General features: G+C 40.4%; 1 protein-coding gene across 7 annotated transcripts in view; it reads left to right on the top strand.

The window, feature by feature from the left end:
* Positions 1-17,195, top strand: part of ANK3 (ankyrin 3) — a 2,432,060-nt gene that overhangs the window by 1,966,184 nt on the left and 448,681 nt on the right. The window lies entirely within an intron of this gene.

Genomic DNA, 17,195 nt, shown 5'->3' with positions numbered 1-17,195 from the left:
GTTACTTAGATACTTCGTTGACAGGACAAAAACCTCAGCAAATCTAATCAACTGTTTATTTCCTATAAAGGTAAGAAAAGAGACAATCAGTGGTAAAACACAATTTCTAAACAGTTCTCTCATGCTGTTGTGTTTTGTTACTCTCACTGTAACAAGTCAATTCCATGCAAGGTCAGGGGCTGCACTGCCAGGGCTTTGGCAATTTCACAGGCTTTTTCAAAAGGGATGGACTGTACAAATATAGCAGAGAGAACATGTTTGTCATCTGTGCACACCTTTAACAAGCACTGCAAATTAGACTATTTCGCCAGATTCAGAACAGTCTTTGCTGGGACAGTTCTCCGGGGACTTATGAACTCTGATTGTTCTTCCTCCTCCCTTTCTAAGGTCTGGTATTCAACCTATATAGCTTAAGTTACTGTGATAGTGATCTAATGATAAACATAGTAGTTGTGTTAATAAACTTACCATAACAGTAGATGTTCGAATGGGTTACTGTTGCCGCCCATATTTTATTATGTTGTATGCCAGGATGTGGATAATTTTCCTTGTCTCTTAGCCTATAATTATCATGCAGGGCTGTAGCCTCCCCTTCTTTGAGGTAAGAGAGATCTGAAGGTTTGGTGCCCTAACCTCTGACTTATATTGCTTTCCTCAAGCTGTTCAACAATTAGGGTGGGTGGAAGGTGCACTAAAGCTTTGGTATTTGGCTGGTTGCCATATCCTTGGTAGGTTTTAATCCATACAGTTTAGGCTACTGCAACAACAATCTATTCGAGCTTCTATTGTTGCAGTTAGTTTACTTACACACCTGTACATTATGAACCTTGTGTTTCATGTTATCTGACTCTGCTTTTTGGTTTCACCCAGCTCATGTGCATTGGCCTCCTTCACCTGTGTGGCTTTTAAAATACATCCTTTGTGCAAGAAAAAGAGTAAACAGATTGTGACAGCAATGGAGCTGGTATGGCAAGACTGCAAACTCTAAGAGCCTGTTTGTTGGTGGGTGATGGGTTGGGGAGATCTTTTGGCTCCATAATAAAGGAAACTATTTCTATGAGAAGATGTACATATCTCAGCTATCCTTATTCTCAGGCAGCCCATCAGTCCACATGTTATTTATTGCATCAGATTATGTTCTCTTGATTTTCTAGTCATTGTATTGTGTTTTACTTTATCAATAATTTCATGCTGCTGTTAGCTTCTGACAATCTACTCTTCAGGTTTGAATCTGTCACTTCCAGGGCACCATTTCTTGCTACAGCCTTGTTCATTTTCCTTTTTTCAAGTCCAAATGTCTAAAACTGCTTCTGAAGGAGAACCATTATTAATTCCTTTTGCAGAGATTATGACGAATTCAGGGTGGTGGAATATTGTCTGAGCTGTGCAACAGGTCACCTCAGGTTCTCTATTCTTCCAGCCTGGCACTGACCACAGTGACTGTATTATGTGCAAGAAAGATTACAGAGTTTTGCTTTTTTGAGGCCAGCATTTCTGAACTCAGTGCCAAGAGGATTCATGCATATCTGCAGAGATGTGCATTAATCTTCTTTGTTTAGAAATACTGGGGTCTAAGCTTACCCTTCTATCTTACATGGAGATAAATATTTGAGATTTGTACACAAGGATACAGCACTAAAATGTGAAAAGGGTTTTTAAATAAAAGTGTGAATGTCACAAAGGAAAGTTCTGTCAATAAAGTTATGTACGTTTTGACGTACTTGAGCTTTTCACTCCTTATTCCTACCTCCAGCCATTCCCCTGTGTGCAGTGCATTTGAGAAGGATGTTAAGGCACATACACCTGCTCCTGTAACTGTCTGACTCTAAGAGTGTTCTGATATGCATGCTCTCATTTGTAGCAGGCTATATAAAATTAGTGGGCAACATGGCTGACTCTAGCAGTGCCCACCCACCTACATTAATTTTATGGGGCCATATAAACATTCAGAGGCAGCAAAGGATTTGTTAATCTAGAAAATAAAAGGAACAATGATACTAAATGCTTTATTCGGCTCCTGCACTGTGGAACATACTGTACCAGCTATCATGTACTGTTACTGTTTGTTGTTTTTTAATAGGTTCACAGGAGGTTAATAGGCTAATGGCCCTAGGGCCATTACAAGCCTAGCAATCTTATACCCGTGTTCTCTAACTGACCCTGGTTAGATGGCCATTATTTGCAGAGTGAGTCTATTATTAGCACCGACTTCCCCTGTCCATGAGGGACATAGGTGCCACTCCTGCGTTGAATTTACTGAATCCCATCCAATTGTTGAACTTGAATAGGATTACTGAGGAGCTCTGGTTCAAATGAATTGAGAGTTTATTCCAGAGGAACGGCAATCTCTGAGAGATATATCTGTCTCTCATGCATGTTCTGTTAATGTCACAGGCTATGTTGAAATTCCTGGAGCAAGTGACTCTTGTCTCATTTGATTTGTGGATGTGCAGCATTTCCATTACAGCAGGGTCAGAGACTGCTCTGTAGGCCAGGCAAAAGTTGCCTCTCAGCAGCCTGTAGGATGCAGAGTACAGTGACAGGCCTTTCAGACTTTCCATGTAGATTACATTTTTCTTTCCATGTAAGTCATGTTTTACATATAAAGATATTAAATTGGTTCCTAAGGAACACCTTGGACCAACATTCAGAACCTGTAGAGAAATACAGTTCAGTATTTCCTTGTTTGAAGAGTAAAATAGGTAAGTGGGTGAAGCAGATTCAGTGAAATAAGAAGAATCACTTCAAGTAACTAGGTCAGAACCAGAAGTTAACCAAAGATATATCAGATGAGACCTGGGGTGCTCACATCTTAGAATTAAAGATGCATGACATGTTGAACTCTCAGAAAGACCTCCAAACATAAATATAAAATAATATAAAATATATAATGTCTTAAATGGCAAGACCTCCTTGGAAAAAGAGTTATATAAGACTTAAAATCTTGTCTCAGACGAATTTTCAGATAATTGTCATGATGTCTCATTGAGATAACTGGTCTATTTCTAGATGTTCCATGCTAAATGCTGACATCGTCAAATTGAAGCCTATAACCAAGTGAAAAAGATCATTTTCATCAAGAAAAAAATAAAAGCTTTGCCGAACATCAAAATACACACACCAACAATTCAAATAATTCTGTTATAATATACAAAAGCTACTTGACTCTTGAAAAAACTTGTTTGTTTCATCTGAGTGGCACTGAGAGGTTTCTTTATTTTTTTCTTTTTTCATGATGTAGCAGCATAGACCCTGGCAGAGGCCTGAATTACACTATTCCACATCATGACCATTCTGCCCTCATCATTCAAACAACACCATTATGTTCGGAATATAAATTCCTTCACAAGTCCAAAGCCAGATGATTTTTAATTGACAGCCTACACCTTGCATTCTTGAAAACCTCAGCAAATGCTATTGCTGATCCAGTTTAAGTTTTAACAGATGTGCCAAAGAGAGCCTTTCCATAGTATCTGGAAAAAAATCCGCTTATTGTATGCTCGCATAAAAGAAGAACCTCAACTGCATTAAACAGTTATCGTTCCAGAACTATCATTTCTCCTTTATTAAAATGTTTGAAAAAAAAATGCTTTATTTCGAAAGTATTCAAATTCCTAAGCAAATACAGCACTATCACTAATTCACTGCATGGCATCAGACCTAGTGGAACATAATGAGTGCATCCATAGCCATCTTAATCATGTCTCATTTGTTGGATCATTTCTTTTGGACCTATTCAAAGTATTCAGTACTGCTAGGTGTGTTTTGCATCACATGTCTCTAAGTAGCTCTGACCTTTCTCTCAGTGCAACTGAATGGTTCAAAAGCTAACTGAAAAAAAGATAGAATGCCTCTCACAAATACTTCCATTTACTGTTATAATCTCTCAGGCCTTGGTACTAGGCCAACTGTGTTTTTACTGTCTTTGTGAATGACATGGGTTGTCAGTTTGAGGAAACAAAACTGGTCTAGTTTGCTGACCATTCAGTAGTCTTCCTACACATAATACAATCACTGTGGCCAAACTGGAAGCTAGATTTGATTTACTGCACTCGTGACTTAAGTTATGGGGTTTTATGTTAACACTGCAGAGACCAGAACTGTTCTCATCTCAAGCAAGAGATGAAATGACTACCCTTTTGCAGGATAACTACAGTACCTCCATCCCAACAAAAGGTCATCTTAACTTGTCTCCTTTGGACAAGTCATCAACTAAGTGATCGCTGCTAAATTACTTAATATCATCACCAATGATGTGTTATAGTTTGAGAAACATTCACATGTAATACTGTGTCCAAACCATCTAAAAATGCTGCTTAGTTTGTGTCGTGCTTTCACTTTGTTCCATAGTGGTCAGTTAGTTACTGTTAATATATACCTACTTCATTCATTTCTAGGTTCTGTGCATAATCCAAAAACATTTAGTCTCCAGTATGCCTAAGCCAAAGCCGGCTTACGGTAGGTACCTAGATTTTCTGTAATTGTGCGTCAGTCTATCATCTAGCACCTCTTAAACCTCAGTAGATAACGTCTCCTACATGTTAAGCAGTATAACTTGGGCTCTTCCTTTATCAATAACGTAGATGACTGAATAGGTGTCTGCAAACTTAATCCAGGATTGATTACTATGGTCCTCGAGTAAGGAGGTTCAGTTTGACAGTTCATATATTTATTGAATTATCACTTATGACATAGGCAATTATAAGTTTATATAAATGAAAAAAACATATTGACATATTTTCAGATGCAAACATTATACATCACTTACAATCTTCTGTACAGTCATTGTCGGTCAAACATTGCATAGCTTATTCAATTTCTGCCTTCCCTTAAAACTCATTCCTCCCCCAAAACATTATTCTGCATGTATTATTTCCACAATTGCCATTTTTTTCTGTGTAATTTGCTTGCACCCATTTCTAAAGATACTACTTCCAGTTTTTTATCTAAATTACTATAATCACAACTCCTAGTACAGTTGGCTTAGGCTTTGATTTCCATTTCTAGTAACTGCATTTTGGCAGCCAACAGAATTAAACTCAGCAAGGCCTTACTATGTATAGGCAATTCTGATTCTGTATCTCAGCTAAAAAAAAAAAAAATTAGTTACACCAATTTACTCATCCAGTATATCTGACAGAGTAATCTGTGGGGAATTTTTAAAGTTTATTAGCTTGTTAGATTCCCCAAAAAATATGTTCCCAGTTATCTCTCTCTTCCCTATCACACTTCCAGTATTTGCAATGTATCTGAGGAAAAAATTATTTGGAGTATAAAAATACTTATGCAAACACTTCCAAGCAAAGATCCTAAATATTCTAGACTTTGTTACATATTCGGTTTCCATACATACATCTTTCTATTTTTTTTTTTGTGTGAATTGCTTATCCAGTCTTTCTTCCAAATCCTTTCTAACCTCCTCTGATTAATTCCTGCAGTTGTCGTGCTATATTTTATATGCCCTACTAATTTTCCTTTTTTAAAAGCAGTTTCTGTTCTAGATTCTTCTAAAAACTCTACCAGTGCTGATCTTTCACGTAGGATCCCCCTATTCCTTTCTCTTTGCCCATACTCTATCAGTCCTCGATAGGGAAGGTAATATTGTAGTGATCCGTAATGGCAGTATCGCCTTTCTCCATTCCAGTTTTAGCTTACTTCTTCGAATACTGTCTGCTACTCTATGAATATAATATTCTGTTTATTCTTATTCTCCTCAACACTTTGAATTATAGATTTCTGCTTGTGCTATGTATAGGAGCCTTAACTGTGTAGCTCTGAAATATCCCTTCAAGTCAGGTAATCCCAAACTGCCTTGTTCTTTTGGAAGGATAAACTTATCTCACTTTACCAAAAAACATTGTCACTACTTGTATCTTACTATCCATATCCATGAAAGAGAGCTTTCAATTTCTCAGTTTTTGTGTTTTCTTTTGTTTAGTTTCTTCCCACATATTCTTAACTGCCATAGAAGAATCCTTATTAAACCATATTCCAAAGTACTTCATTGAACAATACAACATTGAAATGTCCTTTTCTGGTTTTATCAGTTACAAAATAATATCATCTGCAAATAAAGCAAAGTTTTCTTGATTAACATACCAGTTATATTCTTGAATTTCTGAGTCCCTTATTTTCTTTGCCAATGCTTCTTAATGTAATGCAAATAGCAAAGGGGAAAGAGGACACCCCCGCCTGGCTCCTTATCAGAAAGGAACTCCCCACATTTTAATTTTTACCCCCAATCCCTCATACATCATTCTAACTAACTGTGTCATTCAGGGAATGCAAATGCCTTCATTGCCCTACATTAAAATCCCGGTTTACTTTGTTGAATGCTTTCTCTGCATCAAGACCCACCAACAACAGTGGTATTTTTTTATATTTTGCTTCCCTCTAGATCACCCATTGTCCTGTTAATGTTGTCAAATATTTGCCTCCCCTCCACAAAAACCACATCAATCCATATCTGTCAATGTTGGCATCACTTTTGCCATTATTCTAGCCATTATAGATAAATACTTTATAATCATAGTTTAGAATCAAAATGACCCTATATGAAACTGGATCTGATGGGTCTTTACCATCTTTAGGTATTGCAGCCACCACAGCTTTCTTCTAGGATATTTGTGCTTCTCCTCCTTCTAAAATAATGTTAAACAAAACCATCCAGATCTTTATCACTTTCTTCCCTCCTAGCTTCCATCTTCCACAGTAATACCATCTATTCCTGGAGACTTTCCTGTAGATTGGTCATACATCACCATTTTTATCTCATCTCCTCCTATCCTAACTATTGGTAATTGAGCTTCATCTACCTCGGCGTATTTAATTCTTCCATAAACATTTCCATTTGCACTTTTTCTTTATTTCCATATTTCTCTGCTTTATACAGATTTTCATAATAGACTCCCTAAGCTTGGCAACATTTTTGGCACTTCCTTCATCACCAGAAAGTTGTATCATACCCAACACATGGCATCAGTTTTCCTTCCCGTATTCCATGAGGTTACAAAAGGCTTAGTTATCACCCACATAAATGTTACTATCTTCTTTACATGTGATCAGCAGCCATCTGATTGGTTTGTAACTCTGCAAGCACATCTGATCAAAATCAGTTTTGGTTGTTGACAGGCACTGTAAGAACACTATATGTTGGACTGCTTGTGCGTCTTTTGGATGTCTCTCATTTTGCAGTTGTTGTTAGAGTTTGCAGTTAGTATATAAAAGTTAGAGAGGTGTGAGGGACTTAATTCCATATGAGGTGGGTGCAGGCAGGTTTGCCCTCCTGCAAAAAAAACTTATTTTTGGAGAATATATATTTTTTCTAATGGTTGTGTTTGGGTGGTTTATAGGGAAGCAATGTTATGAAATGCATGCCTAAGGCTGAAATATTTTTAGCATTGTTTAACAACAATTTAAAATACATGGGCTTAGACTTTGCTAGACTGTTTACCGAACCTTACCAGCTGTCCCTGTAAACAGCATAATATTATTGACATACCTTGAGTCATAAGACGTTGTTCTCCTGATATGTCCAGCTAGTTTAACAAGAAACACTACATTCATATATATATGTTGCTATTACGGGAGTTGTATTGTCAGTCAAAAAAAGTGAAATTATAATAGTTCTCTTTATCGGCAAATGGTTTCACTATTCTAAAACATTTTTTTAACTTTTTCTGTGTTTACTCACAAAAAACTTAAGCATCATTCAAGCCTTGTACTACATTTTTCATAAAAGTATCATTGATTCAAATAGTAAGTGTACTGTTGTGGAACTGAGATGGGTAATTACATGCAGAGGCATTGCATAGAAATAAGTTTTATTTTAGTCTGGGGAAGGTATGTGGTGCTATTATCAACACAGAATGCAGTCTACCTTCCAAAAGAACAGAGAGTGTCTTTCCCCAGTAATGGTGATTCAAGAAATGTGTCAGCTACCTCTGTGTTTTAGCAAATTACATTACCCAGTTCATCAGAAACATACCTCTCAACCTCTTAGTACAGGAAATCTGGACAAAGCCAAAAAGTAATGGGGAGGGGACAGAGGCCCAAAATATGGACAAATTTTAAATATTGCTTCTGTGAGCTTAAAAAGTTGCTAGAATCAAATGTTTTGTGTTACTATGCATTTTCTGAAGGATATGAAGTCTGAAACCTAAATGTCGGTCATTATTTAATGAAGTCAGTCCTCACTGATTTCTCAGAAAATAACAAGCTTTATGATAAACAGACCAAAGATATGAGACAAAAATCTGGAAATTCTATAAAAATCTGAATTGTTGAGAACGCTTATCAAAAAGGTTGGTAATGAGCTTTCCAGGGACTCTGTATTGTTTGCATTTTGGGGGAGAAAAAAACATTCCAAAGTTTCTAAAGCAGCGCTTTCTCATTCATGTAGCTCGAACCTCTGTCCAGTAATTTTCCTTGCAATTTGAAATCATACCTAAATAGTAGCTATGCAGCTACTGTTAAAACCCATCTTTCATTAAGGTCTTTCAGAAATATGCATCTGATATTGTTAATCCTCGTTCAGTCCTTACGCATGGGTATCGGTTCCGACCTCAGAACTGAGCCGGCCATTTTCCAGCTCGCGTCAGCTTCAAACTCTCGAGCTAAACTCTTACCCACAATCCCCCTCTCCCTGTTACCTCAGATTTCGTTTGACGCGTTGCCATTCGGTCGTGTCAAGATGCTTCTCTTGAGCTAAGTACAGTTATTTGTTGTATAGTAGTCATTTATATTACATTTCTGTCAGAAAAATGTATTTTTCGTTGTCTCTTACCCTATTGCATTTTGCGACCATATTTTCTTGAGGTTTTCTTCTCTCTTCTCTACCTTTTTACAGCGAGGTATTCTCCCCTTAGCATCGTTGGTAATCTTTCCTTTTTTTATACCTTCAGGTATTCTTTTATACCATTGCTGGTACCCTTTTCTTCTTTCTAATTTTACTATCATGGCAGTTAAGAAAGGTAGTCAGGGGTTTAAACGGTTTTCTGATTGTGGATACAGACTACCTACTTCTGATGCACACTCTTTGTGTGTTTATTGTTTGGGGGCTTCCCACTTATCTGTTGACCCGTCCTGTACTATCAGTAAAAACTTTTAAAGTAGACCTTTGTTGGAAAGGAAAAACAAGTTGTTGCTGAAGGGACTTCTTAAATCTCCTTTTTCAGAGGCTATTTCTGGGTCGGAGGCCTCAACCCCTCCTAAGGCCCATAAGTAAATCTTGGATGTTCCTACCAAGGCTAAATCTTTGCCTTCGTCCCTGGCTGGGGACTCCCACTAACCAAAACCTAAAAAGGCTAAAGTTTCAGCTCCGGAGCTCACTCAGTCAGCCCCAGTGCTTTTGCTGCCTAGACCTTTGGCACCGAGGCCTTCGGCTCCATTAGTGATCTCGGCACCATCTTCTCCTGCAGCCTTCACTATATCGGCACCGAGGGGCTCCTCGGTTCAGACTATTACCACTGTATCGGCACTGACCGTTCAGTCGGCACAGACCTTGACCACATCGGCTCTGACATCTTACTCAGAACCGACGCCTTGATTGTTGACTCCAGTTTTGTCGGTTCCAACTTCATTACCGACAACTACTTCGGCACTGATCCGTGTGTCGGTGCAGACCATGACCTCGGCATCGATGACTTCTTCGGTGCAGACACCAGTAGTTCAGTCTCTCTCAGCACCATTGTTCTCGGTGCAGACTGGTGAGATGGGCACCGAGTTTGCCTCTTCTGTGGACAGGCCTGTTTCCCCCTCAGTCTCCATGAGATCCACTAGAAGCCTTTCTGAACACGATGTGTTGCATCTTGTGGATCAGGTGCTCTTGGCCATAGGTATACCACCCCCCAGGAACTATCCTTCCTTGGGAGGTGATCACCCATCTCCAAAGACCCCTTCTTATTCTCCTCCTTCATTGCCTTTAAAGTCCATGGATATAGCACAGTCTTCCCCTTCTGTGGTTCCTTTATGATCTCACTAAGGAACCGCAGTTGCCTTCATGGCAGGAAAGTTTTGTTACAACCCAGGATATCAGTTGTGACACGCATAGTTTGCTGCTCCACAGCTATCCAGGGACTCCGGGTCGGCAGGCTGAGCCACTTAGGGGAGGGATGACCCCTGTCCTAGGCATTCACTCCTCTTCAGGTGGACCAGCCTTCCAACTTAAGAAGAAGGCTTTCGCTGCTGCTGGTGATACATGACTGTCTATCCCTCCGCCCTCATCTGGTACACTGGTTTGACAAGTCGCACCGAGCGGACACCGGGTGCAAGGGCCTCAGGACATATTCCCACAGGAAACCCCTTTTCTGCTGTCTTCCCCAGCTTCTCCCGCTTAGGAAGTCCACCGGAAAAGTTCATGTAAGAGGAAGCACATGGACTCCACAGAGGAGTCCCTCACTGAAGACACAGATTTTGATGAGGGGAAGGATCCCCTCGGTCACCCTCTGAGGTATCCTTTGGTGATATCCTCGAAATCCTGAAACAAAGAGGTGACTGGCAGTCCTCTAATCTGACCTCTGAGGAATCTGTGTTCCTGCAGGCCTTTTGTGCCTGGCCCCCTACCTCCTGGGTTACTCCACCTGCCGATGAACTTGTCCGGCTTATCGTGCATTGTGCTTGGAAGGCCCTTGATACTGTCAAAGCTATTCCCCGGAGGCCAGATAAAAGTTTGTCCCCTCCTGCTACGGATCCCCATTGGTCAAAAGGTCTTCCTGTGGATGCTTTGGTGGTGGCGGCCGCAACAAAAAAGGATCTGGCAGAAGAAGAAAGCCAGACTGTCCATCCACCTAACAAAGAGTCCTGGGCCCTGGACTGGATAGGGAAGCGCAACTTTGCATCAGTGACCTTTACTATCAGGTCCCTGAATTATATGGCACACTTTACCAGGCTTCAAATGGATCTGATTTCTGAGTTATCTGAAACCTTGGCTGGTGCCGTGTCTGATGAGGTCCGTGACAAAGTGGCCTCTCAGCTGACTACCATTGAGTCAATATCTAACTCCTCTATGTGACTGATATCTCATGCATCAGAAGGAGCAGCTAGAGCAGTGGGTTCAGCTGCGGTCTTGAGACGTCATGCCTGGATGTGCTTGTGCAATTTCGCGGAACCCTTTAAGACTTCCTTTCTTAATGCTCCCATTGAGGCCTCCTCGCTGTTTGGACCCAAAGTTAAAGGTACACTGACCAGATGTGAACAGGATGGTAAGATCCTTTCTGCCATAGGTGTCCGTTATTCTTCCCCTCAAAGTGCTTTCTCCCGGAACCAAAAGAGTGGGAAGATATGGTTCAAGAAATCTCAGGGTCCTTTCCGTGACACACAGGCCGAGTTCTTCCCTAGAGGCAGAGGGGGAAACTAACAGGGAAGACACTCCTTTCGGGGCAGAGGGGCTCCACGTAACCAGGGTTCCATGGATTCTTTCCCTGGCTAATCCTACCAGCACTCCTGAAGAGCGGCCCAACTCCTTTCCTCTGGAGGTGGTTGGGAGACGTTTCTCCTTGTACCCTTCTGCCTGGCTAACCATCACCACCAATTCTTGGGTACAAAGGATTATAACCAGAGGTTGTCATATCCCCTTCGATCTTTGTCCTGTCTCTTCAAAGAACCTTCCCGATGCTCCACCTAGTCAAAGGGAAGAAGCAGCATTAGAGATAGAAAAGTTGTTAAAAAAGAGAGTCATCCAAATAGTCTCTCCAGACCAGATAGGATCCAGATTCTACTCAAGGCTATGTTTGGTGCCAAAGAAAACCAGGGACATCGAGACCAATTTTGGATCTCAGTGTATTGAACAAGTTTGTGAGAGTACAAAAATTCCGGATGGTCATAATACAGTCTATCCTCCTGCTTTTGGAAAAACACAATTGGATGTGCTTGATAGATCTTCAAGATGCTTACTACCACATAAAAGTGGACAGGCCATCAAGAAGATTTCTGTGATTCCGTGCGGGAGCTAGTCACTACCAGTAGAGAGTACTGCCCTTCGGACTCTCTACAGCCCCCAGAGTGTTCACAAAGTGCATGGCAGTTAGACGAGTGGCTCATTTTCGCCCCCATCTAGGCATAACCATAAACTGGCAAAAATCCAATCTCACACCATCTCAGTCGACAGAATTCATAGGAGTTATCATGGACACAAAGAACTGCAGAGCTGCCATTCCAGAGCACAGAATTTTAAGGATAAAGCAATAACTGATTCCAATCCTTTCAAGGGAGAAATCCATGGCTCACTCGGTTCTACAGCTGTTGGGTTCCATGGCAGTCTTCACCACCATTGTCCCCCGGCCAGGTTTCACATGAGGCCTCTGCAATGGCTTTTACTCATCCAGTGGTATCCCTTTCAGCATCCTCTTTCAACCATGATTCGAGTAACCCGCAGGTGCAAACAGGATTTAAGTTGGTGGATGACACACAATCTATCACAGTGGTCCCACCCCTTTTCCCCCCAGCAACCCAAGGCCACAGTGACCACGGATGCCTCCCTGATGGGGTGGGGGGGACTATGTCAGGGACAGACAGTCCAAGGCACTTGGACCGAACTGGAGGCCCATCTGCATATAAATGTTCTAGAGCTGAGGGTGATGCTTCTGGTGTTGCAAGAATTCCATCCCCTGCTGCCATCTGGGACAACTGCAATTCAATCAGACAACGTGGCGGTGGTCTGGTACATCAACAAGCATGGTGGAACCAAATCTTACCCCCTTTGTCGAGAGGCCATGAGGATATGGCAATGGGCGATGGTTACCAACTGTTTTCTTCTAGCAATGCACATTCCCGGGAGTTCCAACATGATAGCAGACAGACTCAGCAGGTGTATTCTTCAACCTCACGAGTGGTTCATTTATCCCTTGATAGCAGTGGAGATCTTCCACCACTGAGGCCATCCTTGCTGCGACCTCTTTGCGTCTCCGACCAACTACAAATGCAGCAACTACTTCACCCTGATTCCCCCTCCGGGATAGTCACCCAGGGATGCTGTAGTCCATGATTGGCCCTCGGGTCTTCTTTACACATTCCCACCCTTTCCCCTCATTTCCAGTTTCTGAAGAAAGCCCATCAGTTGAAGAGCAAGGTGATCCTCATAGCACCATATTGGCCTCGACAGATTTGGTTCCCCTTCCTTTGGCCTCACCTACTAGATCGACTATGGATTCTCCATCCAACCCCAGAGTTGATCTCACATCCACAGAGCCTGATTCATTCCAACTTGAACAGCCTGAAGCTCACAGCTTGATTGCCAGGCAGAATGATCTTTCTTTACCAGTGCGTGACATTCTCATTGCATCTCATAAGTCTTCCACTAGAATTACTTATCTGAGCAAGTGGAAAATATTTACCTGTTGGCTGAAAGATAAACAAGTAGATCCCTTCTCAGCACCAGTGTCAATAATACTAGACTATCTGGCTGACCTTTTCCATTTGGGTCTATCGGCCTCTACCATTAGAGTTCATTTGGCTGCAATTTCTAATTTTCATGAAGGGTGTCCAAGATTCCTCTCTTATGTCCCACAAATTGTGCAAGACCTTCATAAAAGGTGTGAATCATCTGAAGCCACCTTTTAGAGAACCTATTCAACCATGGGATTTATCATTAGTTCTACAAGCTTTGACAATGCCACCTTTCGAACCAGCCTCTTTTTGTGACCTCAAGCATTTGTCATTGAAAAACGTGTTTTTGGTTGCCATTACTTCTGCCAGATGTATTTCTGAGCTTCAAGCTTTATGTATCAAGAGTCCATACTTGATTCTTCATAAAGACAGAGTGTCTCTGAGAACTAATCCATCATTTCTGCCAAAAGTGATCTCTGAAATGTCCATTAATCAAACCATTGAATTGCCAGTTTTCTTTCCCAATCATTCAAACAGAGGAGAGTATTGCCTACATACCCTAGATATCCACAGGCAAATCCATTTTTACTTAAACAGGACTAGGTCATTTCATAAATCTGACCAGTTATTTTTGGCCTTTTCTGGACCTAGGTTAGGATCTGCTGTTGCTAAGGTCACATTAGCTAGATGGTTGAAGGACTGTGTGACCTTCATTTATACACAATGTAATATCCCGTTGCCTACTACCATGAAATCTCATTCAACCAAGGTTGGTGGTAACTTCTGCTGCCTTCCATGCCAGAGCTTCTTTATATGACATCTGTGCAGCTGCAACTTGGGCTATGCCTCATACCTTCATCAATCATTACAAATTGGATTTGGCCTCCAGGGGAAGAGCATCTTTCGGTTCTATGGTGCTCAGGAATGTCCTTCCATGAGAGCCTCCCAGGAATAGAGGTAGCTGGGGACTCTGTCCCATGCATAAGGAATGAACGAGGATTAACAATATCAGATAAAGAAGTTATGTCTTACCATAACGTTCCATTTGTATTGTTGATCCTCGTTCAGTCATTACGACCCTCCCTCCTTCCCCCTCCTGTGGTTTCTAGTGGATCTCACCATCCGGTTCTCTTAGGTTATTTGACCAGAGGTAGCCTCTACCTTCTTTGACTTGCAAACTTAATCTGAGGTGACAGGGAGAGGGGGATTGTGGGGAAGAGTTTAGGTCGAGAGTTTGAAGCTGACGCGAGCTTGGAAAATGGCCGGCTCGGTTCCGAGGTTGGAACTGATACCCATGCGTAATGACTGAACGAGGATCAACAATACAGATGGAACATTATGGTAAGACATAACTTCTTTTTAAATCCCATCGTGCTGATGCCCAACCCTTTGTGAAATAAATTGCTGCTGCACAATCATTGTGCGAGTCTAAAAGGATTCATTTCCTTCATGGCATCATATAGCAATTCTTTCTAGCCCTTCAGCTGAACACGTCAGTTTCATTGCAAGGTAAGCTTAATACTAAAACATACTTTACTGAGCAGTTTGCGGCATGTACATCTTTTTGTTGTGTTTAGAATGATGCTCTTCTATTGCACATTTAATGTCAAGAAATACTGTGCACATTTAGAAAACTCTTTATTGCTTTTATACAGATAACGCATGCTAAGCAAAATGCTTAACTGGGAGCTGATTGGGAAATAAAAGAAATGAAGTGGCATCCGCAAACATGTATAATGTATGAGGGAAAGCTGTTGTAATCAAAAGCAGGCCTACAGGATGTTAACAGCCCACTCAGTGGTTCAGTACTGTCATACATTATGATGTAGCAATGTTTTCTCTGTAAAATTTGGTTGAATTGCCAACTCCATTTGTGATGTCATTTTTTTCATAAGTAGCTGCTTTCGGATTTATTAACATTGTTTTTCTCTTAGTAGAATAAATTACATTTACAACTTTGCCATTGTTGGCATCAATCTTGGACTTTCCAAAGTATGCAGATAAACAGGGATGGAAAATGCACCATATTTATCTGAATCATTTCTACTTCTGTGTGCCCTGTTTGGCAAAGCTTTGTAAACTATTGAATGAATCATATAAATCACTTTACTGAGAAGCATGTAACATCACCTCAGACAACTTTACTTTGTATTTCATTAGAAGCTTTATGGGGATTATAAAGGCATAGTTTATTATTTCATTCAGGAATAGTGTATCATATTTTTTAATGTTTTTTCTTCTTTCATCTTCTCAAGCTTTTTCTATGCCTGCACCCATGAAATTATGTCATATGGTGTAGCTGTATTCTGAATACATTAAAAGAATACTCTGGTTAAACATAATTGGTTTATTTCTTCTGATATGAATGCATTTAGTGATGTTGTGGGTCTAGTGAAACAACATGCTATATTGTCAGTGTCAGTGTTATGCAGTTAACCACAGTATCTACAGGTCTCCTGCAACTTTGTTTCACAACACAAACTTGGTAGCCTGTGTACTACTGAAAATGTTGAGGTATCTGTGTATCACCATTACATCTTTGCTTCATTTCCATGATATTATGGGGTGTGCAGATTACAGCTCTAAGAAGCCCACAAATATATGCTTTCTTCACCAGAAACAGTGTAACCTGATTTTGTATATATTAGAAGGGTAATTTTCAATTCTATAAAGCACTTGGTTTTATGTAAAATTGTGTATAGTGCTCTTGAACTTAATGTATTTAGGATAAAGGCTTTTGGGTTATTTAAATGGAAGTATTGCTTTCACACAATACAAGTATGTGAATTGGCTACATAGATTAGTATCCCATACTGAAGAAAACATTATTTTGATTGTGATACAGTTCAGTATAATTGTGTTTGCAAATATGTGTGTAGCACAATTGTGCACTGGTGAGAATTACCTCACTGCATTTGGTTCCTGTCTGTCTTATCACCATTGTAGAATATTAATGTCCCCTTTTGCATTAGGTTATTTGGCACTCCTTGCCATTGCCCATGAGTGTGTGTGTGTGTGTGTGTGTGTGTGTGTGTGTGTGTGTGTGTGTGTGTGTGTGTGTGTGTGTGTGTGTGTGTGTGTGGGTGTGTGTGTCTGTGCATCCTGTGATGCTGACATCCTTTCCTAGATTTGTTTTTCTGCCTTGTACCCACTGACTGTCAGGACAGACTCTGGCTCCCCTACAATGCTTAAATTGATAAAGTGGGAAACAGAAAATCAGAAGAAATAAGTGATATCCTTCATTTGTTGTAAGTAAGGATGTACCTTTAATTTTGTGACCTACATTAACTGATGAGGCTAAATGATTTTGTTGAGGTCTTGTTAGTTTATAGTGGTTTCAAGATATCTCAGAAGTTATTCATATATGCTGTTGTAAGTTGTTTATAGTTTTTCTCATATCATGTTTGAAAATGGGTGTGTTTATGCATCACATTCATCTGTCCACCTACATACAAAAAATATATGGAGTGGCACACAGGTACTTGCTTCTCCAGTTGGGTTCTCGGCCATGTGCCGTTTATTCTGAGTCTGAACATTTTCCTTCTGCTAGTGTAGATTTTTGCTGAGTGCTGCATTTTCCTTCCACATCAAAAAGAAGTGCTGTTTGTCCAAATTTCCTGTAGTTGTGTGTTTGTCTGAATGATGTACACCCTGCAATGGGTTGGTGCCCAGATAAAGTTTCTCTACTTTGTACCCTCTGAGAGCTGGGATAGGCTCCAACAACCCCATGATTAAGTGCTTACTAGGACAATAAATATATAAAATATATATATAATGTATAATATAGTATATGATAACATCATGTAATATAATATAATATAATGTAATATAATATAATATATGCACACATCCATACACATAAATTAGCATGT

Source organism: Protopterus annectens, chromosome 14.part0, assembly GCF_019279795.1.
Source record: "Protopterus annectens isolate FY-2018-M chromosome 14.part0, PAN1.0, whole genome shotgun sequence".
NCBI lineage: Eukaryota > Metazoa > Chordata > Ceratodontiformes > Protopteridae > Protopterus > Protopterus annectens.
Note: the sequence above shows the minus strand (reverse complement) of the source record. Positions and strands in the feature narration are given on the sequence as shown.